Source organism: Bubalus kerabau, unplaced genomic scaffold (genome assembly GCF_029407905.1).
Source record: "Bubalus kerabau isolate K-KA32 ecotype Philippines breed swamp buffalo unplaced genomic scaffold, PCC_UOA_SB_1v2 scaffold_94, whole genome shotgun sequence".
Taxonomy (NCBI): Eukaryota; Metazoa; Chordata; class Mammalia; order Artiodactyla; family Bovidae; genus Bubalus; species Bubalus kerabau.
The window spans coordinates 47,571-73,150 of NW_026577948.1; the positions used below are offsets into that span (position 1 = coordinate 47,571).

General features: G+C 37.2%; 1 non-coding gene across 1 annotated transcript; it reads right to left on the reverse strand.

Annotated features, from left to right (window-relative positions):
* Positions 1-18,068: 18,068 nt before the first annotated feature.
* TRNAC-ACA (transfer RNA cysteine (anticodon ACA)) lies at positions 18,069-18,140 on the reverse strand. The gene has a single exon. It is a non-coding gene; the product is annotated as a tRNA-Cys (tRNA).
* Positions 18,141-25,580: the final 7,440 nt, after the last annotated feature.

Consider the following 25,580-nt stretch of genomic DNA (forward strand, 5'->3'; position numbering starts at 1 on the left):
AAATTCCTGGACTTGATTAGTGTGGTTGATTGTGATGAGAATCTGAAATTCTTGCTGGGACTCTATACCTAAATTCTTCCACCATCAAGATGGAGAAATGAGTTTCCATACCTGGAAGTGGCAACACTTTCCTCCATTAATACTGTATCAACACATATGAGGCTAAAGAAAACTTTCTTGGAGCATATGTATGCTCTAGAGTTAAAAAGATGATCATTCATTCTTTTGAAAATTGTTTCAGCAAAAGGGGAGGGCAGTCATAGATGGGTAAGATGAGAATTAGGGCATAACATTTATATCTCAAAAAATTCACTGCATCCAGTTGATTATCAACTAGGTTATTTTTTCCGTTTCAGTCCTTCATGAAGTCCCATCTCTAGATGAAGTGGGAATCCACAGCATGGCAAATCTCCAAGTCTACTGAACAGAGAGATCTGAGCTAGAAATCTAATACTCTTTACTTTATTCCCTATGGAAATATCCACTGCAAAACAGAAGAAAAAATGTCATTTCAATTGTAATAGCAAAATTTGTTTATTCATGTTTTTATATTTTTGTTGCTGTTTAAAAAGCATACCTTCTTCAGACAAATGCAATTCTCAAATTTAGAGAATCCTATCAAGTATATCAAATATTCTTTTTGTTGTCTTTGCCATACGTTATAGTATTGCTGTCTTGCTTTGTGATCTCGTTTCTCTGGTGAGTCATTCAATAAAGAAATGTTCTAGAGAATAACTATTATTAAAACTCTACAGATATTCTCAGGCATTATTTCCCTGATAGTAATTTGTAGAAAAACTTTTAGAAGCAGAGAGAGGTGAAAATCACCACTATAAACAAATTATATTTTAGCTCTTTAAATTTAACTAGTGAAGTGAGAGTGAAACTTGTTCAGTCATGTCCGACTCTTTGAGACCCCATGGACTATATAGTCCATGGAATTCTCCAGGCCAGAATACTGGTGAGTAGCCTTTCCCTTCTCCAGGGGCTCGTCCCAGCCCAGGGATCGAACTCAGTTTTCCTCATTGCAGGTGGATTCTGTACCAGCTGAGACACCAGGAAGCTCTAAGTTTAACCATGTACAGCATAAATAAACTGTGTGCTTGCGTGTGCGCCAGTCTTCTCTGTTTTCGACCCTATGGACTCTAGCCTGCCAGGCTCTTCTGTCTATAGGATTCTCCAGGCAAGAATACTGGAGTGGGTTGCTGTGTGTGGGTAGAGAGCAAATAAGCCAAGAGGCGTGTTCAGGCTCTCTCACCCCACGTTTTGTAAATAACGACTATGTGAAAGCTGAGCTCACTGATAGCACTGCACATGCGCGTCAGGAGGCACTGGCTTGGTCACGGGTTACTCTGTGCAGTACGCATATGTGAGCCCTGTCTAAAAACGGTTCCATTACTGTCGCATCATGGCTGTGTTGATGGGGTCAGCCATGAGAAGAGAGAATACAGTGTGTCCTCGGCTACGGCTGCTGTGCCAAGCAGGAGAGAGGTTGTGTTGTGTTAGGTTACGCCATGGCTGCTGATACAGCTGCTGCATTAGTCAAGAGAAAATAAACCTGTCTTCAGTCCCTACCGGAGCCTTTTAGCTCACGGCTGGCCTACCCTGGTATCAATGAACAATGCGCACAGTGAGATACCGTGAGACAACCGTCATCACAAACAGGATCGCCAATACACTGCCCTCCTCCAGGGGATCTTCCCGACTCAGGGTTTGAACCTGCATCTCTTGCATCTCCTGCTTTGACAGGTGGATTATTTACCACTAGTGCCACCTGGGAAGCCCCAAATAAACTGTGTGCAAATTATTACATTTAAATTATTTTGCTCTATTTGAGAAGCTATTAAATAGCAGTATAAGTTTAAACTTGTATCTGCTATTCAGCAGCCACTTGTATAGGGAAAAAGTGGATTTGAACAATATTGCATCACTATAAATATGTGGAAAGATTATTACAATGGTTAAGGAGTTGAGCCAACAGATAATTTTTCTGGAAGCTTTCAACCGTCTCTGGGATTGATTCACATTTGTGTTTCAATTTTATCATTCTACCATTTTAATATTAACCTACAGGAAATATATTTATTAAAATTTCAACTTTGTAACTACTAGGCGTTTGCTATTATTCTCACTTTCACTACTCTTAGCCAGAAAATAATGGAAGTTTTGTCCAAAGTTAGTTTGTTTACCTTAACTTCCAAATCCTACTCTTTTATAAATGTGTGCAGTTTTGAAAGTCTATAGCCCATGGGGTCACAAATAGTCGGACATGACTGAGCGATTTTCACTCACTCACTTCAAAATGGCAGGCAGCCATGAAATGACAACTGGTCCCTATACCTGTTATTTTGTCAATATTGTTAAAGAAAAAAATTATGCAAAATCATCAACTACATGCCAAAGAAATTTGGTAGACTAAACTTTTCAATGAAATTTTTAGGATATTTTTCCTCTTTTTTAATTAGAGGATTATTGTTTTAAGATATTGTGTTGACCTCTGCCATACATCAACATTAATCATCCACAGTTATACATATGTCCCCTCCCTCCTGAATCTCCTTCCCATTCTTCTATATGTCAGTCCAAAGACTACGTAATCAAATTAGACACAAACCACAAACCCAGAAAAGAAGTGAGCTATATATTTTAAATAAAAATCTATTAAAAAAAAAAACTTTATTTCCATAAGTATTACTTTCTGGAGTACTCGGTAAGGTAGGCTAGATATTCTATAGCACATCAACTAATATACTTTGAACACTAGTAAGATTTTGATCTTATACTTCCCTTGATATCTCTACAGTGCTGTAGACAGTATTTTCTGGGTTCCTTCCCCCCCCCAACTGTGTCCTAAGAAAGTGTACATAAGAATAATTTTCTAAGTTGTTTTAGGGCTAAAAATATTTTTATTTCTTCCTGTCTGATTAATACTTTCTCTGTTTATGTAGTTCTGGCTGGAAATCATGTTTCCTTAGAAATTTGAAGAGGCTGTTATATTTTATTCTAGTATCTAATGCTTGTGCCTTCTGCTTCACATGCTTCAATAGAGTTGCTAACCCTGAACCTATCCCTTTCAGAAGGTTTTAGCATCATTGAACCTCACTATTCTAAAGAGTGACAGTGATATGTTTTAGCCACAAATAATTTGTGATGTAAGCCACTATACTGTAAACAAAACAAAGCAAAATATAAGCAAAACAAGCAAAAGCCATAGAAAGCTAGTTTCCACTCAACATCCCATAGAAAATATGAGAGTGGAAATCATAATACCAGACGAATGGCTGATCTTCTCAGCATGCAGAGGCTTTTCTCATATTGTGAGAAAATCCTCTTTTGGTAAAAAGTTGAATATTGAATTTCCATTAGTTTTGTTCATTTTAAGAGTTTTTGAAAATGTATAGATCTTAGTTATGAGTTGAACATAATTACTGAATCTGAATTTTTAAAAGAAAAGTTGACTTCAATTTCTAGATCAATAAAAAATTCTTTTGTTTCTTCCAATTTAAAATTCACAGTTTGACTTTTTATCAATTTAACTGATATAGACATATTTGTCTTCCCTGCTTCCTTTTTCAAGGTACAAAATGATTATTGAAAACAAAGATTTCCTTCTCCAAGGCACACATGAAAATGTAAACTAGCAGATGTGTTAAATTCATTTTTTCCTGTAGCTATGTAAGTTTTTGCTATATTTTAGTTTTAAATAACTTTTCTCTGTTAGCAATAATTTCTACATGATATTCACATTTTCTAAATATTTATTATAGTGTCTTATTAATTTTCTCTAATTCTTCAAATATATATTTCAATTGCAGACTAATTAATAATTTCTCCAATCATGGACTATGTTTACGTTCTTAAAATAACTTTTGTTGCATGCCTTTTTGCTCATCTTAACATATTAAATGAGAATTATCTAAACTTCTTTAACGCTCTATGTCAAACTTTCCACATGATTTGGACATTACTTCATTTCCAAAATATATAGATATTATTTTCTTATGAACTTTATATTGCTTCAATTCAGTTCAGTCGCTCAGTTGTGTCCAACTCTTTGCGACCACATGGACCTCTGCACGCCAGGTTTCCTTGTCCATCACCAACTCCCGGAGTTTACTCAAACTCATATCCATGAGTCAGTGATGCCATCTAACCATCTAATCCTCTGTCATCCCCTTCTCCTGCCTTCAATCTTGCCCAGCATCAGGGTCTTTTCCAAGCAGTCAGTTCTTCGCATCAGGTAGCCAAATGAGTTTCAACTTTATCATCAGTCTTTTCAATGAATATTCAGGACTGATTTCCTTTAGGATGGACTGGTTGTATCTCCTTGTTATATTGCTTAGTAATACTATTACTCCAATTAATTCATTAAAAGGCATCAGAACTTAAGATATTGAGTGTTTTTTGACTGTTGTTGTTCAGTCACACAGTCAGGACTGCAGCACTTTTGCCTCCTTGCCCCTCACCATCTCCTAGAGTTTGCTCATGTTCATTGCATCAGTGATGCTGTCCAGCCATCTCATCCTCTGATGCCCTTTTCTCCATCTGCCTTCAAACTTTCCCAGCATCAGAGACTTTTCTAATGAGTCATCTGTTCACATCACGTGACCAACATACTGGAGCTTCAGCTTCAGCATCAGTCCTTCCAGTGAATAGTCAGGGTTGATCTCCCTTAAGATTGACTGGTTTGATCTCCTTGCTGTCTAAGGGACTTTCAGGAATCTTCTCCATCACCATAGTTTGAAGGCATCAATTCTTTTCACTGTTAAGTTTTTTCACTGTAACTATGAAAAATGATTTTTTAAAGATGCTGTATGTTTGTATTTTTTGCACTTAAAATGTGTCTAATAACATTAATGGCCAATTTTTGTTGCAACTATAACTTAGTCAAACTTACTTCCTCCTGAAGACATAAAGATACATACAATTTTATAATTTTCTTATATTTTTAATATAGGATGGTTTAGCATCCCTATAAAATATGCAATATAATACTTAAAATAATTACTTAATACTTTTTAAAACCCAACTATATATCCAAATTATTTAACAACTAAAAAGTGGAAAAGTTTGGCGTTTTAAATAGTAATCAGGTCAAATGGTGGTAGAACTTATAACCTGATATACACATATATATACACTATTTGGTTTGACAAGATGACATTTACTATGGATAAATTTTCCCTGTCCAGTAACTTTACTTCACCTTTGTGAAGTCAGATATTTGGCTTTTGACAACAGAATGACTACTTCATTCTCTAACAGGTGGACTTAACAAAACTCATAGACATTGATATAAAATCTATATTCTCTGATTATTAATATAAAACTTTAGAAAAATAAAACTCCCCTACATTTTTCTGTACTCCTTCAAAAAGCACTAGCTTCTGAGCCATGGAAATATATACTATATATCTTATGTTTATATAGAATAATGGTGGTGGTTTAGTTGAGAAATCATCTCTGACTCTTGTGACCTCATGGACTGTAGCCCACACGACTCCTCTGTCTATGGAATTCTCCAGGCAAGAATATGGGAGTGGGTTTCCATTTTCTTCTCCAGGGGATTTTCCTGACCCAGGGATCAAACCCATGCCTTTTGCATTGGCAGGTAGATGCTTTACCACTGAGCCTTCAGGGAAGCCTATATAGAATATATAGAAACATATATACTTACAGTATGTTTATATAGAATAGAGTGCTTTTTTTCCCCCCAAGAAACAGCTCACATACTCTAAAACTTATATTTGTAGTCATTTTTTTGGTTAAATTCTCTGATCAAAATGGTTAATGAAACTTCTCTGTCCATTTCTGGGACAGCCACGTTAAAACCAGGTGCCAGGAAGACTGGAACAATATCTATCTGGTATTTACATGTCAAAAAATCAGAGACTCCAGGGTCTGTCTGAGTCCTGAAGAAATGTTTTTGTATACCAAATAGTTGGAGTTAGAATTTGCAGTATTTATATTTCCTAAGAACTCCTTTAGGAAGGAAGAACAATTGCCTTCTTCTGCTTTAAAAGCAGAGAGAAATTTCTTTCTCATTCTTACCCTGTGGGGCCTCTGGCTACTCCTGTAGTTAATCTTGCTCTCATGACCCCACATTAGGCATAACCACTAGGGCAAGAGGAGCCAATACACTTATCATTTACTGTATGGTATTTCACTGGAAATCTGTCTCTGATTCAGAATACTAAAAATCTGGCAGTAGTCAGATATTTGCTGGTTGTCCAGTCACTAAGTCATGCCCTACTCTTTGGGATCCAGGGACTAGAGCTTGCTGGACTCCTCTGTCCTCCACTGTCTCGCAGAGTTTGTTGAAACTCATGTCAACTGAATCCTTGATGCTATCTAAACATCTCATCTATGCTGCCCACTTCTCCTTTTGCCTTCAGTTTTTCTCAGCATCAGGGTTGTTTCCAATTAGTCAGTTTTTCACATCAGGCGGCCAAAATATTGGAGCTTCAGCTTCAGCACCAGTCTTTCCAATGAATACTTACGGTTGATTTCCTTTAGGATTGACTGGTTTGATCTCTTTGCTTGTCCAAGGGACTCTCAAGAGTCTTCTCCAGCACCACAGTTCAAAGCATCATTTTTCAATAGTCAGAAATAGGACTTGAGTATTTGTGTTGATGAAAAAAAATGCACTTAGTTGAACATTCAAGCAAGGGGAATTATTTTTAAATGTTAATGACATCAAGACTCATTGCCAGAGACTTCATCTCCATGATGGGGATGTATCTGACATAGAGATGTCAATGTCTGAACTTATGGGACAGACACATCCTACACATTAGTTTTGTTTTGTCCAGATTGTTTTCTTGACTAGCCTAAGGTAAATTTATACTGTTTAAATCTTAGAATGTACCTTATTTTTCTTGCTTCAGAGTTTTTGTCCTAGTGTGAGATAAAATAATAGAGTAAAAAAACTCTATCTTCTCTCATGGGCTCCCCCAGTGGCTCATCACTAAAGGATCCATCTTCAGAGCAGGAGACACAGGAGATGCAGGTTCGATCCCTGGGTCAGAAGGATCCTCTGGGAGATGACATGGCAGCCCACTCCAGTATTTTTGCCTGGGAAATTCCATGGACAGAGGATCCTGATTGGCCATCAGGTCACAAAGAGTAGACATGACTGAGCAACTGAACACATTTTCTCTCATGTACCCCTTACAAATGTCTCTCCTAAATTTTCTTATTAACAAGTAGGCCTGAGTGACATTGGTATCATGGTGGCCTCCTTTTTGTCTCCATTGTAAAACAACTGGCATCCATCCATGAGCAAAAGTGCCTCAGTAGAGGCTATGGGACTTGGCACTATGCACCAAGAAGCCTAGGAGGAGTCTTGCCCACCTGTGTACCAGGTAATAGCAAACAGATTTTGGTAAAAAAAAAAAAAGAAAAGAAAAAACTTGAATAAAATCATAGCAATAATAATGCCAGGAACTATGTCTATCTGATTATGTTTTTTCATTTCAATTTGTATTTTATCATTTAATTATTGCTAAAACTGGTGCAATATTCACAACTATAATCATTATGTGATCAAGACATTAAGGCTCATTTTGGTTCACATATATTTCTTCAAATAATTTGTTTAGAATGAGGCGTAGTTAAGACTAAAGGTTTCAATTACTTTGTTTTCAGAAAAAGCCCTGACACAGTGAAATTATATCATAATAGAATTCTAGAACCTAGGTTTTGTCAACAACCATTAATGTTATCTAAAAGTTCACTTAACACCAAACTTTATAAAATGCTGTGTGTTTAAGTTCAGTTCAGTTCAATCACTAAGTCAGGTCCAACTCTTTATGACCCCATGGACTGAGGCACACCAGGCTTCCCTGACCATCACTGACTCCCAGAGCTTGCTCAAACTTATGTCCATCGAGTTGGTGATGTCATCCATTCATCTCATTCTCTGTCATCCCCTTATCCTCCTGCCTTTAATCTTTCCCAACATCAGGGTCTTTTCCAATGAGTCAGTTCTTTGCATCAGGTGGCCAAAGTATTGGAACTTCAGCTTCAGCATCAATCCTTACAATGAATATTCAGGACTGATTTCCTTTAGGATTGACTGGTTTGATCTCCTTGTAGTGTGTGCTTATCACCCTCTAGATCATTTCCTTTGGCACTTTCATTGACTCATGTATACCTTCCACACTCTTTCTTTTGGTCAATCAGTACATATTTATTAATATAATTATTTTTAGTTAATTTTATTGGAGTATAGTTGTGGAGACATCACTTTGCCCACAAAAGTCCACGTAGTTGAAAATATGGTTTTTCCATTTGTCATGTACGGACAGGAGAGTTGAACCACAAAGAAGGCTAAGCACCAAAGAATTGATGCTTTCTAATTGTGGTGCTGGAGAAGACTCCTGATAGTCCCTTGGACAGCAAGGAGATCCAACCAGTCAATCCTAAAGTAAATCAACCCTAAGTATTCATTGGAAGGACTGATGCTGAAGCTCTAACTCCAATACTTTGACTACCTGATACCAAGAACCAACTCATCAGAAAAGACTGTTATGCCAAGAAAGATTGAGGGCAAAAGGAGAAGGCGGTGACAGAGGATGAGATAGTTGGATGGCATCACTGACACAGTGGACATGAGTTTGAGCAAACTCTGGGAGATGGTGAAGGACAGGGAAGCCTGTAGTGCTGCAGTCCCTTGGGTCACAAAGAGTCAGACATGACTTAGTGACTAAACAACAACAGTTTGTACTATGTTAATTTCTGCTATACAGCAAAGTGAATCAGCTATACATATACATTTATCCTCTCCTTTTTTGTATTTCCTTTCCATTTAGGTCACTACATAGTACTGAGTAGAATTCCCTGTGCTATACAGTATGTTCTCATTATCTATTTTATACATAGTATCAATAGTGTATGGGGCTGTCCTGGTAGCTCAGCTGGTAAAGAATCCGTTTGCAATGTGGGATACCCGGTAACCTAGGTTCAATCCCTGGGCTGGGAAGATCCTCTGGAGGAGGGCATGGCAACCCACTCTGGTATTATTGCCTGGAGAGTCTCCCTGGACAGAGGAGCCTGGTGGACTACAGTCAATGGGGTTGCAAAGAGTCAGACACAACTAAGCGGCTAAGCGCAGCACAGCACATCGATAGTGTATATATGTCAATTCCAATCTCCCAATTCATTGCTCCCCTCTTTACCCGCTGGCTACCCTTATGACTGTTCTCAGTACTTCTCTATGTTCAGAAAGATGTATGCTTCCCCCCTGCCCATGGGTCAATATGCTTGTTCTCTACATATCTGTATCTCTGTTTTGCAAATAAGATCATTTATATAATTTTCTAGATTCCACATATATGTGTTAATATGTGATATATATATTTTTATTTCGTTGTTTACTTCACTGTGCAGCAGGATCTAGGTTAATCCACATCTCTAGATTTTTTTAGGGATGAGTGATATTCTGCCGGGGTCCAGCCCCGGCTGATCCAGGGTATTCGAAGGAGAGACGGCTAGGCGACCTATTCAAATGTTAATTAGAGATAATAAAGAGGAATAGAATGAGGATAGCTCAGTAGGAAAATTCAGTGGAGAAAAGAAGCTGAGTGGCTTGGTTTACGCGGAAAATCAATATAACCCGTGACACCAGGTTAGCTCTGACCACGGAGGCCGCAGGCGCCCTCTCGAATAGCGGAAGGTGCCCCACCTTAGACACCTTCTCGAGTGGGTCTTAGAAGCCCAGGCAAATAAATGGTCGCAGAGGATATCCACGCTCCAGATGGACACTCAGCTGGAAGTTAAAGGGAAGAATGACATGGGGAGACCAAGCGTTGGTGAGCAAGGCCCATAGCTTTATTTTCAACAGGGGCTTTTATACCCTAAGTTACACATAGAGGATAATAGGGGATGCAAAATCAGCAGTCTTTGATGCTTATCAAAAACCAGGGTTTCTTTCCTGCAGATTTATCGTATACAAATGGTTTAGGTGATTTACATCATCTTCTGGCCAGAGGCCTATTAACATTTTATGACTCTTGACAAGGACTTATCAACAAAGACTTATTTTCTCTAAGAGTAATTATTTTAAGGTTTGGCGCCATCTTCCGAAGATAAGATTATGTTCCTATAGGGTGGATGTGTAATGGGTTTACAAAGTAAAGAATTTACTACCTTAAGGGTCTAAAGTTACTAACACCAGGCCACTACTTATTTTTTCTACATACCAACTATATTAATTAATGCACATTCAAGGATACAATTCAGGGGATGTGAAAACTTGGCAACAAACATTGGCTCATCAATGAAATCTTTTACTAGTTTTATTCTGACAGTTTCTAATTCTCTGAGAGGCTCTAAGCTATTTGAATATCTTAAGCTTCCCGTGCCTCTGGAGGCTGGGAGACTGTAAACAATCGTATGCATAGCTGTAGGTGTCCGGGTAAACTTGTCAGGCGAGTTAGAGAGCCATCTGAGGGGTTTGGATTTAAACACTCCTAATTGCCCAGGAACTTTATTAATTGGAGCTGTAAGTTAACTCTTTGACAGAGAGAGTGAGATGGTGGTGGGGGACAGCCCCCAGTAAAGTCAGAGGTGAGAGCACAAAGCAATAAAGTAGGCAGACTCTGGTTTTTTAGGGGGTAGATGCTCGAGAATATCCGGGGGCACTCCCGAGGCTCGATCCCGCCTTTGCGTATGCCGAGCCCCCTTCCTCATGACCTTTGTCACGAGTGGAATGTCTCTCGCCGGCTCCCGGCAATATTCAGTAGTATATATGTACCACATCTTCTTTATTAATTCCTCCACCAGTGGGTATTTAGGTTGCTTCCATGTTCTGACTATTTTAAATAGTACTTCAATGAACATTGGGGTGCATGTGTCTTTTTGAATTATGGTCTTCTCTGGGTGTATGTCCAGTAGTGGAATTGCCGGGTCATAAGATAATTCTATTCTTTATTTTGAACACTTAATTTATTTTATACTAGAAAATAATATCCATCTAGTTAAAACATCTACTATAATATTTTTCTTCCATTTTCCCACTTGTTTTACATTTAAATAATTTTAATCATGCATCATCTGGTGATTTACCATATCTTTGCTAACTTACTATTTTACAGTTATTAGAAGTTCATTTAAGTTTTTATTTATACTCTGAAAGAATAAAAGAGTGGAAAACTCAATCCAAATTAAGAGAATATTTCCAGTCTCCATCTGGATGTCATTCATTGTCTAAACACAGAAATTGTCAAATGAAGCAGCAAAACACAGAACCTGGATAAAATACTATTTCCTGCTGAGCAGACTCTTAGAAGCACTGAAAGTCTTGAAAGAAAAATAAAGAGCGTTGACTTTGAAATAAGTATGATGTTTCATGCTGAGAGAAACCACATTCACAGGCTACATGAACATGGAAAATAGAATTGCAAACCAGAACCAGGAGATAATATAATGCTAGCTAGAGATTCTACCTCCCAGAAAAATAAAAAGCAAAATTTTAGCACTTAGAGAAATTTAAGACATGAGGTTAAAATAAATAGAACAACAGCAACAACCCCTAAGGGTTATACATGATTCCTTTAAAAAGAAGTAAATAAATTCTGTGTTGACAGGTGTATTCCTCTAAAGGTGGATGCCAAAAGTGTAACAGTTGCAAACCTAATTAGATGAGCCAGATGTGAATATGGTGAAAGTCATTTCAGCAAAAAAAGAGCTTGGGCATGCTGGCTTTTAAATTTTCTAATCTCCTCTTTCTTAAGTGAGTGCCAGTGCAAGCATTTTTAATATAAATTTTTCTATCTTATACATCTTTAGAACATTTTTTGTTTATGTTTTGCCCAAAGCATTGGTATTCATTTAGGTGACAGCAGTTTCACAAAATGCTATCTGCCCAGAATTCCATGTAACTTGCATTAATATTACACCCACATACTCCTACAAATAAAAGATGAAAAAGAAAAGCAAATCAAAATAGCTTGAAGATCAATCACTACATAGTAAATTCCCAATAACAATGATCAAATTAAAAGAGCAATATGTTTAAGGATACATTTATTTTCATTATAAATCTTCTTAAAGTGGGATAATATTACCATTCTATTTTTATTTTTCTACTCCTTTCACAAGCAAACCAGACTTCAGTATTAGATGGACTAACAGGTTGAAGAAGTAAAATCTAAACATAAGTGTTTAATATGTGAGATATTGAAGCTGTGAGAAATTAATTGTTGTGTTGTGCTGTATCTGAGAAATGATGCAAAGACTGCATATGAGTCATTTATTAGAAATGTCAAATTTGTAAAAAACTTACGATAAAAAAGTGAAAAATAATACAATTATGGTTTATATTTATGATATAAGCTATACAAGTAGAGCACTTTATTTTTACCTTTAATTGAACTATGCCATGCTTTTAAGATCATATAAATAAAGCAATAAAAATTAAGATGATCTAGAAACTATTTCAGCTTCTAACAGAATATAAGAACTGCTTATATATAAATTAGGTGCCTTTAAGGTGTTTCTAACAGAATCTTTCATATAATAGAGTTCAATCAGTGAATGAAGATAATATGTAAGATTACATAGCAAACAAATTATTGCTATGTAGTTTCTTAAGAATTGATATCTATTCACTTATCTAGGGCTTCCCAGGTGGGTCAGTGGTAAAGAATCTGCCTACAATGCAGGAGACCCAGGTTTCATCACTGGGTCAGCAATAACCCAATATTTTTGCCTGGGAAATCCCAGGGAGAGTGGAGCCTGGCGGGCTACCATCCATGGTGTAGCATAAAGTCGGACACGGCTTAGCAACTCAAAAACAACACTTATCCAATCTCTTCAGAATCTATAAGACATAATTTCTTCTAAAAACTATGAGAGATAAGATACAGCCTTATCCTCAACATACTTATGATAAAGTTGAAAGGACAGAATTTAAAACTTCATAATTTTTAAATAATGCTATATGGCTTGTTATGAATAAACATTTTCTTTAAATCATACAGTGTTTTGGAAAACCTTAAAGAAACTATAGGTTTAAGGGTATACGAGGAAGAATAGTTAATATTTACTAAGAGAATGCAGTTGAGACAATAAAGCATGAAAAAAAGGCATTGAGGACCAGTGTGATGGTCTGAAGATGAGTGATCTAGATGATACTAGAGATCACATTAGACCGAGTATCACATGTCTGAAATGGCAGTTTGAAAGCTCTGTATGATGACAGAGCATAGATAACGGCTAGTTGCCTGAAAACTGGAAACATATTTTTGGTTTCCAGTCTGTCTCTCCCACTTAGCTGTTGAACATTGGACAACTTGTTCAAGCTCTCTGTGGCTCTGTTTTCCAACACATAAAATAGGTGCAATAATGCCTTCTAGCTCATGGGATTGTTGTGAGGATTAAATAAATTTGTATGTGTGAAGTGCTTAAAACAGTATTTGGCATTAAGAAAGATAAATACTAGTTATTGCAATTATTTAGCACTCTATGTAAACATATAGCTGATTCACTTCGTTGTACAGCTGAAAATAACATATTATAAAACAATTCTATATCAATTTAAAAAAATAAACTAAAGATCTACTATTATACCAGGAAAAAAAAATTAAATATGTGTGTGCTTCACGGAAGCAGAACTTCCTTGAATAGAAATGTGAGGACTTCTGTAAATTCTTTCTTCCATAAAATTAATAATAAAAGAATCTTGAATGAAAATCAAAATGAACTTTTTCAGAACTCTGAAAATTAACCAAAATTTTATAAGAATTAGGACAGTATTTATTTATTTGAATAAATGCCCAACAGATGTTTTATTAAAGAGGATATGCAATGTTTAAAACATTGACCAACATAATTACTTATAGGGGAAATGAAAATTAAACCTACAATTAGATAACAATTTAACCTCTACTAAAATATCTATAGTAAATAAGGCAGATGATAGTCAAAGTGGGTGAGAATATGGAGAAACAGAAACTTACTTATTATTGCTTGATGGGAATGTAAAATGGTGCAGTCACTAGAAAGTAAGTCTGGCAGTTTCTAGAAAAATTAAACATAAAATGACCACATAACCTAGAATTTTGATGAATAGGTAGCTAACTGACAAGTGAAATTTTTGTCCACACAAAACTTTGTATGTGATTGTGAAGAAAAGCATTATCATAATAGCTAATAACTAGAGCGACTTCACTTTCACTTTTCACTTTCATGCATTGGAGAAGGAAATGGCAACCCACTCCAGTGTTCTTCCCTGGAGAATCCCAGGGATGGGGGAGCCTGGTGGGCTGCCTTCTATGGGGTCGCACAGAGTCAGACACGACTGAAGCGACTTAGCAGCAGCAGCAACAATCTAAGTGGAATGGAGAGATAAAATGTGTTTTGTCTATAAAATGGAAAATTATTCTCAATAAAAGAAAATATCATCATATTCCATGAACTTAAAAAATGTTAAGTGACCATATACAAGGTACCACATATTATATGATTTTATCTATATGTATATATTCTGAAAGAAGCAGATGTATAGTGACAAAAAATAGATTAGTGGAAGTCTGAGGCTGGGCATAGGATGGGGACTAACTGTATATGGATATTTGCAATCCCATGGACTGTAGCCTGCCAGGTGCCAATGTCCTAGAAAATGTGATTTTCTAGGCAAGAATACAGGAGTGGGTTGCCATTTCCTTCTCCAGGGCATCTTCCTGACCCAGAGGTGGAACCATCTTCTCCTGCTTGGCAGCTGATTCTTTACTACTGAGGTGTATAAGGACATGAGGGATTTTTTTTTCCCCCCTCTGGAGAGATAAAAATGTTCTAATTTTTGTGACAGGTGAAACACTCAGTAAAGGTAATAAAAATTACTGAAATGTAATACTCAAAATAGATGTAATTTCTGTTATGTTAAAAACCAATATATCTGCTTATAAAAATAATGTCTTAATAAGTTTATGGAAGGACATGAAAGCCAGAAGTAAGCTTTAGTTATATCTATCCTTATTTTGATACTATTTTAGAATGTGCACAACGTTATGATCTATCACATTTCATCTCACACTGCCCAGTAAGATAGAAATAGCATCTAACCAAATATCCTTTAAATGATTATTAAAGAGAAAGTAAATATAGACTGCAATAGTTGAACCCAGCTGCCTACCTGTACTTGGGTTTCATTATTATCTAGATTGTATTGGATTGAGTTGGAGCTAAATGCAAGATGTAAATTAAGAAAATATTATAGTAATTCGTATTTTCTGTGTCAACACCACCAGGAAAAATGGCAATACTCCAAAGGCACTGCTTTAATAATTAATAAAAATGACAACTTAAAGTCAATACTTGTATAATTAGTCATACAAAGTATTCGAATATTTATAGCTCTCCTTAGCACTCTTTGTGGACACGCTTTGTTCACAAACGAATAAGGATTTACCCTTATGGCTCAGTGGTTAAAGAATCTGCCTGCAATGCAGGAGCCACAGAAGATGTGGTTTTGATTCCTGAGTCACTGTATTCTTGCTTCAAAAATCTTATGGACAGAGAAGCATGGTGGGCTACTCATCCAAAGGGTTGTAAAGGATTTGAAATGACTGAACACAGTCCCTCTGTCTCTCTCTCAGAACCATAAAAATGAGCAATAGAATAACTGTCTGTATAAGGTATTTCAGAATGAATTTTACACAAATCCCAACATGGATGCCTATATTTTAATTTTGCACACTGAATTCAAAATGTGCAATTACTACTTTGATACTATTCCAATCATCATTAATTCCGTAAAATTTAATGAAGGTGCTGCTGATAACCCAAGCTTCTAAATGGAGGTAATATTTTAGAAGTAACCTAAGATTTCAGCTGGAGAGTAGGCAGATAAACACTCATGCAAGACTTCAGAACCTAATTGACTTGGTTATATTTCACTTTGAATGGTAGAGATTAGTATTTGTAGATCGTATGTTTAAGATCAGAATAATGAGAGGAAAAATTCCATTAGATTCAGGCATTATTTCTCAGTGAGTACAGTTCAGTGCGGAGAAGGCACTGGCACCCCACTCCAGTCCTCTTGCCTGGAAAGTCCCATGGATGCAGGAGCCTGGTGGGCTGCAGTCCATGGGGTTGCTAGGGGTCGGACATGACTGAGCGACTTCACTTTCACTTTTCACTTTCATGCGTTGGAGAAGGAATGGCAACCCACTCCAGTGTTCTTGCCTGGAGAATCCCAGGGATGGGGGAGCCTGGTGGGCTGCCGCCTCTGGGGTCGCACAGAGTCGGACACGACTGAAGTGACTTAGCAGCAGCAGCAGCAGCACAGTTCAGTGCTGCTGAATTTCTTTTCCATGCCATTTGAGTGAAGCTGCTGAATACAAAATGCCTTTCCCAATATACCTAAGAATTTGAAAGATTAAACTCTTCGTGATTTTAATGACTATATAATTGGACTATAAATAATATCCCTAATACGCTAATATGAAATTAATACTAAGCTAAATATTCTCAACTTTTTAATTTTTATTATTGTAAAAGCATTTTCATTAAGTATAATATGATTTGGAAAACTCATCAGCCTAGTTTTGATTTAAAATATGGCCAAGATATTTGTGTAAAGATAATTATATAAAAAGATAATTTTCTGAAATTTTCATTTATTTATTAAAATATAAAAAATAGTGTATGTGTACTTATTCCCTCAGTCATGTCTGACTCAAAAGTAGTATCTTCCCTAAAAAAATTTAAATGTTTTTAAGAATATAACAATAGGATGCAAAAATAAGTAACCAGGTGATTGGGCAAAACTTTTGCTTCTAAATTAAATATTTACCACAAAATGTATTCATAAAATCATTTCTGGATGTTCTTTAGGATTTCTGTTACAACAACCAATATTCACTGAATATCTACTATGTAATGAAGCATTATAATTGCTTTTTGTTAATCCATAAAATCATTGAACACATACTTATTTGATTTCTCCTATGTACCAGAAATTATTCCAGGGTTTGGGAATGCATGAGTAAACAAACAAGCAAAAAAAAATAACATCTCTGCATTCACGAAGATTATTTCTGGGAGAAAAGGCAGCTAAGGAAAAAAATAAGCATATTTTGAGACCTAGACCACTTTAATGCTGCTGCTTTCATGATATTAGAAGGCATAGCTAGAATATTTCTCACACAGTTGGGTCAATAATGATATTAGACTGACATTGATTGTTAGATACAGTAAGACTTCCATAATGTTAAGTGTGGAAAGGAAAACAAAAACACAAAAGCCCGCAGAACACTATACCGCAGACACATTGAAATAGTAAATAGGCCTATAGAATCAGAATGTAGTAAATGTTGTGGAAAATAAAACTGGACAATGTGACAGGCCTTGAGACTGCTGGGGGACTTAAGATTTCAGAAGGCACACTCAGTAGAAATATCCTTCTCAGAAGAGAAAGTGAGCCATGAAGTTGTTTGGAGGAAAATAGGAAAAATAGGAAGAAAAAAACTTGCTTTCAGAAAGCAGGAAGAGCCATTGCAAAACCTTTTTATATCAGAGCAAGCATAGACTGTTGAGGAATGATGAAGAGCTATATGAGGCTAACAGGAAGGGAAGTTAAAAAAGAAAAAAAAAAAAAGACAAGAGAGGAGTGTGGAGTCAGGTAGGGCGTCAGAGGTCATTGAAAGAACCATAGGGTGTTTCCATCCCAGAGAAGTTGTTGTTCTGTGTCTGACTCTTTGCGACCCTAGTGGCACCCCACTCCAGTACTCTTGCCTGGAAAATCCCATGGACAGACGAGCCTGGTAGGCTACAGTCCATGGGGTTGCTAAGAGTCGGGCATGACTGAGCGACTTCCCTTTCACTTTTCACTTTCATGCATTGGAGAAGGAAATGGCAACCCACTCTAGTGTTCTAGAATCCCAGGGACAGAGGAGCCTAGTGGGCTGCCGTCTATGGGGTTGCACAGAGTCGGACATGACTGAAGCGACTTAGCAGCAGCAGCAGCAGCAGCAGCAGGACAGTAGCCAACCAGCCTCCTCTGTCCATGGGATTTTCCAGGCAAGAATACTGGAGTGGGTTGCCATTTCCTTCTCCAGGGGATCTTCCCAAACCAGGGATCGAACCTGGGTCTCCCGCATTGTAGGCAGACGCTTTACCATCTGAGCCACCAGGGAAGTCACACATTTATAAAAATAATTGCATTAATATCCTGTGGTGGCTCTATCAAATCACCACACATTTTGTGACTTAAACAACATAAATGTACTCTTATGGTCTGGAGGCCAGAGTCTGTAAGTGTTCCCTGGGGTGACATCAGCATCAGCAGCTCCCTCTGCTGACTCCAGGAGAGAACACATTTTCTTGCCTTTGTCAGCTTCTGGAATGGCAACCCACTCCAGTATTCTTGCCTGGAGAATCCCAGGGACAGGGGAGCCTAGTGGGCTGCTGTCTATGGGGTCGCACAGAGTCAGACACAACTGAAGCGACTTAGCAGCAGTAGCAACAGCAGGAGCCTTGTTCACTGGTCGGTTCATGGCCCTACATCAAACCAGCTTTTTCCCTAGCTTCCATGGTCACATGGTTTTCTTCCTCTTCTACCTTCAAATCCCTCTCTGCCTCCCTCTCATAAGGACAATTGTGAGTACATGTATGACTCACCCTGAAAATACAAGATGATTTTACCACATCAAAATCCTTAATCACACCTGTGAAATCCTAGCTAAGATCTAAAATCACACTCATAGATTAGAGGAGTTAGGACCTGGGAAACCAAACTAGAGAACCAAAAATTATCAATAGACTTGAAGAACTCTCTACCAATCACTTCTAACTTTTCAATTCAATTTTAAATTAATTTAATGGATATGTAAGGTAGGCATATAAATTAAATATTTTCTGATGTCATGAGCCAATTTTCCAGCAATCTGAATAATTGCTGATCACTGACACAAACATATATACTTGTCTGTGCATACTATGTCACTTCAGTTGTGTCTGACTCTTTGTGACCCCATGGACAGTAGCCCACCAGGCTCCTCTGTCCATGGGATTCTCCAGGCAAGAATACTGGAGTGGGTTGCTCCACTCCAGTGGATCCAGTGGAACCACTCCAGAAGATCCTTTAGGGGATCTTCCCAACCCTGGGATTGAACCCATATCTCTATGTCTCCTGCATTAGCAGGCAGATTCTTTACCATTCAGTCACCAGGGAATCAGTCTTTATATTTTTGTCACTTCATTTTGGCTTAGAATTTAAAGTCAAGGATTGTAATGCAATACTTTTCTGGGCTAGTTTTCCTTCAAATTTTCCCTCTGAGGCTTATGTTCCAGACAGTCTAGAAAACTTGTTATTGCAAAGCAAAGAGTCTTTCATCTTTACTCGCCTTTGCTCATAATGTTTCATCTACATGGTGACATTTTCCCTTTCCTTGTTCCAGCTAGAAGAAATTTTACTCCTCCTTTAGCTGCAACTGACATCCTTCTCCAGATGTAGCATCATTCTCTTTTATGTTGTTGTTGTTCAGTTGCTCAGTCATGTCCAACTCTTCATGACCCCATGGACTGCAGCATGCCAGGCTTCCATGTCCTTCATCATCTCCCGGAGTTTGCTCAAACTCATGTCCATTGAGATGGTGATACCATCCAACCATCTCATCCTCTGTCATCCCTTTCTTATCCTATCTTCAATCTTTCCCAGCATCAGGGTCTTTTCCAAGGAGTCAGCTTTTTGCATCAGGTAGCCAAAATGTTGGAGCTTCAGCTTCAGCCTCAGTCCTTCCAATGAATATTCAGGATTGATTTACTTTAGGATTGACTTGCTTGATCTCTTTTGTGTTACTAGATGGTTAAGGTACCTAGCTTACCTTGCTTTTTATTAGTCTAAGGTTAAAAATGCATTTTCTAGACAGGTTTGGGTTCAGACTCCACCACTTACTAAGTGTGAGATCTTGGGAAAATTATTTTCCATTTTTACATCTTATTTCCTCCAACCATAAAAAGATGGAATTAATGACCTCCCATTTAACTTGGGCTTCCCCAACTGCTCAGCAGGTAAATAATCCACCTGCAATGCAGGAGATGAGGTTTGATCCCTGGGTTGGGAAGATCCCTGGAGAAGAGAATGGCAACCCACTCCAACATTCTTGCCTGGGGAATTCCATGGACAGAGGAGCCTGGTGAGCTACAGTCCATGAGGTCACAAAGAGTTGGACATGACTGAGTGACTAACATGCATTTCATATAGGTTAAATATATGTTTAATAAAAAAACAGATCTACTTAAATTAGATCTACTTAATTTCACCTAGGTCCTATAAATGGCAAGCTTTCAACAAACCTTTGCTATTCTTCTACTACTTTTTATATTCACTTTCATTATTGTTTAGTTTATGAAATTTATGATATTAGTTGCCAACAGGAAAGGCCTGCAAAACTCTCAGATACCAATCACTCAACGAACTTATATTCAATTCTACTAATACTCATATCCCTTTAAGTTGTCTGTCTTATAAAATAATCATAAACTTTAGAAAGCACAATCTTTCTCTATTTTTAGTTTATCTTCATTATCTAATCATATAAATATTTCTTTGTTTTAAAACTTTTTTTAACGTGGATCTTTTTTAAAGTCTTTATTGAATTTGTTATAATATCACTTCTGCTTTATGTTTTGGTTTCAAGGCATATGTGATCTCAGCTCCCTAACCAGGAATCAGACTCACACCCCTTGCTTTGAAAGCCCTAGTCTTAACCACTGGACCACCAAGGAAGTCTGAAAACTTCTCTAACTATCTCACTGCTATTTCAATGTCTCACCTTCCTTATAAATAATGTAACCCGTCAACAGTTGTATTCATCAAGGAAAAATGTGTAATTGTGTAGCTGAGAATTTAACTTATCACATAAATCTTTTGTTTACCCAAACACACTTCACAGTTGGCTACCGTATTTATGTTAAATGCTTTCAGAAAATGCATTATAAGATTGTGTTCTATCTTCAAACATACATTTATAAGCAAGTTTTCTTGCTAGATGAACACAATTTGTTGACTGGTTGAATTTCACTTTCAAAAAATTGTTTTTTTTCCTAAAATCATACTGAATTAATTTTCTATTTTAGTGTTGTAGTCAAGTATACTAACTGCCATACTCCTTCACCTGAAGCTTCCCTAATTTGTACTATTTTGCTTTTTCACAAATACAGCACTTGGCATATTTCTTTTTAATTAATTTTCTGGCAAAAGTATATTTTTTTGCAAAATTCCCTGTCATCTATAATTTTCTTTTACTTCTCTAGTGTAGGTTAAAAGAAAAAGAAGAAAAAAAAAACAAAATCCTTAGACTAAATAGCCGGCCTCAGGTATCCTATAATGCCTATGACTAAAAAGTACAGATAATTTGCTTGTTTTCCCAAGGAAGTGGGCAGGCAGCCAAACCTCACAAGTGAAATTAGTTCCCAATTTAGTGTTCAATGTCATTTCACAAGGACTAGAGTGAAAAATGAGACATTGGACATGTTAGCTCTGAGGAAAATGATCACTTCACCTTGTATAGGGCGTCTTTACTGGATGAAATCAGAGGAGATAAATCATCTCTCCCCATGACAGATCTGCCTGTCATCAGGGGAAAGATGTCCCACAGTGAGAGGGCAGGCTCTGAGGTTCCCTCCGGTTGCAACCAGATATATTTTGTGCCTCAAAATAATTATAGAAATGTGAAAATGTGGATGGTGTATGCAGGACACACTTCCCAAGTCAATTTTTCCAAATGACATCTTAAGCGAATATACACCAATACAAATAGAAATACATTCACATTTGTGAACTGCATATACCCTTGAAACAGTTACAGGGTAAAGAAAACATTTACCAAATGCTATCTGTGATCAGGTTTCCTAGTGGCTGGTGGTGATCAACATAAGTAAACTCATAAGCCCAAGTAAGATTCATGGGGTGTTTTGTCCCTCAAATTTTCCTTCAGAAAGCAGGAAATAAGCTTAAATTTAAGTACCTATAAAGGCAGTTATATTATGGTCAAATTTCTCATGAAATTTATTTTTAAATCTTAAGTGCCTCTTTAGGAAAAGAGGCATTAGCCAGAAATGATATCACTCATCAGATTTTGGATACATAGAGAGGTGACTTTATGGAAATACAAACAATCGAGGTAAAGATTTCATTCAGACTTTGTGTTTATTCTTGTGCTATGGCATTGCAATTCAGTTTTAGTTGCAGTCTTTAAAAAGGATTCTAAATAGTAGAGAATGTGTTGATGGTGAAGTTGAATACATGCCTTCAGAAATAATAATTACCCCAAATGTTTAATAAATGAGTCTTTGTGGCTACAGATAAAATACTGAATGGCAGCAAAATGAGCATTTTAAAAGGTCGCTCTCATTTCTGAAGGAAGTCAAAGTCTAAACTGATAGATAACTCAAAAATAGCTCTAGATTTAATAAAGTTAAAGCTATATAAACTCCTCAGATAAGATCAGATCAGTCGCTCAGTCATCTCCAACTCTTTGCGACCCCATGAATCATAGCATGCCAGGCCTCCCTGTCCATCACCAACTCCCGGAGTTCACTCAGACTCACATCCATCGAGTCAGTGATACCATCCAGCCATCTCATCCTCTGTCGTCCCCTTCTCCTCCTGCCCCCAATCCCTCCCAGCATCAGTGGCTTTTCCAATGAGTCAATACTTCACATGAGGTGGCCAAAGTACTGGAGTTTCAGCTTTAGCATTATTCCCTCCAAAGAAATCCCAGGGCTGATCTCCTTCAGAATGGACTGGTTGGATCTGCTTGCAGTCCAAGGGACTCTCAAGAGTCTTCTCCAGCACCACAGTTCAAAAGCATCAATTCTTTGGTGCTCAGCCTTCTTCACACTCCAACTCTCACATCCATACATGACCACTGGAAAAACCATAGCCTTGACTAGACGGACCTTTGTTGGCAAAGTAATGTGTCTGCTTTTGAATATGCTATCTAGGTTGGTCATAACTTTCCTTCCAAGGAGCAAGCACCTTTTAATTTCATGGCTGCAGTCACCATCTGCAGTGATTGCTCTTTGTTTTCTGAAAGTTGAGCTTTAAGCCAACTTTTTCACTCTCCACTTTCACTTTCATCAAGAGGCTTTTGAGTTCCTCTTCACTTTCTGCCAGAAGGGTGGTGTCATCTGCATATCTGAGGTTATTGATATTTCTCCCAGCAATCTTGATTCCAGCTTGTGTTTCTTCCAGTCCAGCGTTTCTCATGATGTACTCTCCATATAAGTTAAATAAGCAGGGTGACAATATACAGCCTTGACATACTCCTTTTCCTATTTGGAACCAGTCTGTTGTTCCATGTCCAGTTCTAACTGTTGCTTCCTGACCTGCATACAGATTTCTCAAGAGGCAGATCAGGTGGTCTGGTATTCCCATCTCTTTCAGCATTTTCCACAGTTTATTGTGATCCACACAGTCAAAGGCTTTGGCATAGTCAATAAAGCAGAAATAGATGTTTTTCTGGAACTCTCTTGCTTTTTCCATGATCCAGTGGAGGTTGGCAATTTGATCTCTGGTTCCTCTGCCTTTTCTAAAACCAGCTTGAACATCAGGAAGTTCAAGATTCACATATTGCTGAAGCCTGGCTTGGAGAATTTTGAGCATTACTTTACTAGCGTGTGAGATGAGTGCAATTGTGCAGTAGTTTGCGCATCTTTGGCATTGCCTTTCTTTGGGATTGGAATGAAAACTGACCTTTTCCAGTCCTGTGGCCACTGCTGAGTTTTCCAAATTTGCTGGCATATTGAGTGCAACACTTTCACAGCATCATCTTTCAGGATTTGGAATAGCTTAACTGGAATTCTATCACCTCCACTAGCTTTGTTCGTAGTGACGCTTTCTAAGGCCCACTTGACTTCACATTCCAGGATGTCTGGCTCTAGGTCAGTGATCACACCATCGTGATTATCTGGGTCGTGAGGAGCTATCCCACGTTGAAAGTCAGGAAGGGTGGTGGTGAGGAGATACCCCTCAGCCAAGGTAAGGAGCAATGGCTGCACTTTGCTGGAGCAGCCGTGAAGAGATATAAACTCCCGGATCTAAAAAAAAAAAAATTGAATCTATTATTACAAAGTTAAAGCTTTGCTGTAAGATGTCCAAATGAAATATATTTTTCTCCTAAAATTCTATTCTAGTTTCACCCCAAACATCCTTTTGAAGTGAACTTATAAAATAAGCACTCAGTCACCTTCTATTTTCATCTATTTGATTTTTAAAAAATGAAACTTTAAAAATAAATTAATACTTCCATTCAAATTTGATGTAATTCTTTAAAAATTGCACTATTTCTAACATCAAATAATATATTTAAATTAAATAATTAAAATAATTCAGAATAGTCATTTGAGTTTACTTCTCCAAAGAAAGTCAAACATGTGATAATCCTATTTGTGATTTTCTATAAGGTTTTATTAAATCTTTTTTTCAGCTTGTAGTAATAATACATCAGGGCTCATTGACAATTTGTTTATTGATTATGCAAATATTGAGCTTATCCTCTTGTCTGGGTCTTGTCTGGACATAAGATGTACAAGAGTAAACAAAACAGACTTGTCTTCTCAGACACTGAATTCTAGTGATCACAAATTCAGTTCATATTGTTAATGAAGTAACTGGAACACTTTAGGGTCAGGTGAACCAGACAGAGAAAAGTGCAGACTGGGACCAGTTAGATCAGGAGGAAAAAGAAAATCATAAGAGATGCTCAAGGCTAAGACGAGGCAGGCCATCAACACAAAAAGAACTGCATGTTTCAAACAAAATAATCTGGATTTAGGGATTATTATTTAGAGTGCATGTTAATTTCAATAAAGTTGATAGAAGCAGTAATTTAGGAACTGTCTCCAAAGTGATCTAGGAGAAAATACATTTGCTGGCTCTGTCCATTAAGGGTAAAGCAAAACCTCCATCTGATTTCATTCACACATTCATTTCTTCATTCTCTTGCCCATTTCTTCATCAAAAATATATTAAGCACTCTCTATATACCAGGAATTTTTCTATTTCATGGGCATAGAATGTTAAAACAGAGTCCTTGCCCTCATGGAATTTACAGTTAACTAGAAAAATAAAGGACAATAAAATATGCCATATATTTGAAATGTAGTAATTATATGTAAATCTACAGATATGGATTATGTGTAGTATGCCTATTATACATATGTATAGATGACATTGTCTATATCAATATCTCTTTCTGCCTCTCTTTATTTCTAGAAATATAAAGTAATAATAAAAAAGAAACCTGAGATATAAAATGGAAGGAGATGAAGTAGAGATTTGGAAGGTTTTACAAGTCATTCTGATTTGTTTTTTTAGATGAAGCTTTTTTCTAGAAACATTGAACACGATACTATATATATTCCCAGTTTTTCAAATACCTTACTGTCCCCCTCCTCCATGCCTTAATTATCCTGCTCTATCTACTAGGATGCTATTCCCAAAGTTCCTTAAGATTAAAATACAAAAACCTGACTTTTGCTTCAAAGCCTTCGTTAATATGACCCCCTCATACATAATGTATCCTTTCATCCAGGCAGTCAGTTACTCCTTCCTCACTGGTGTCTGAGAG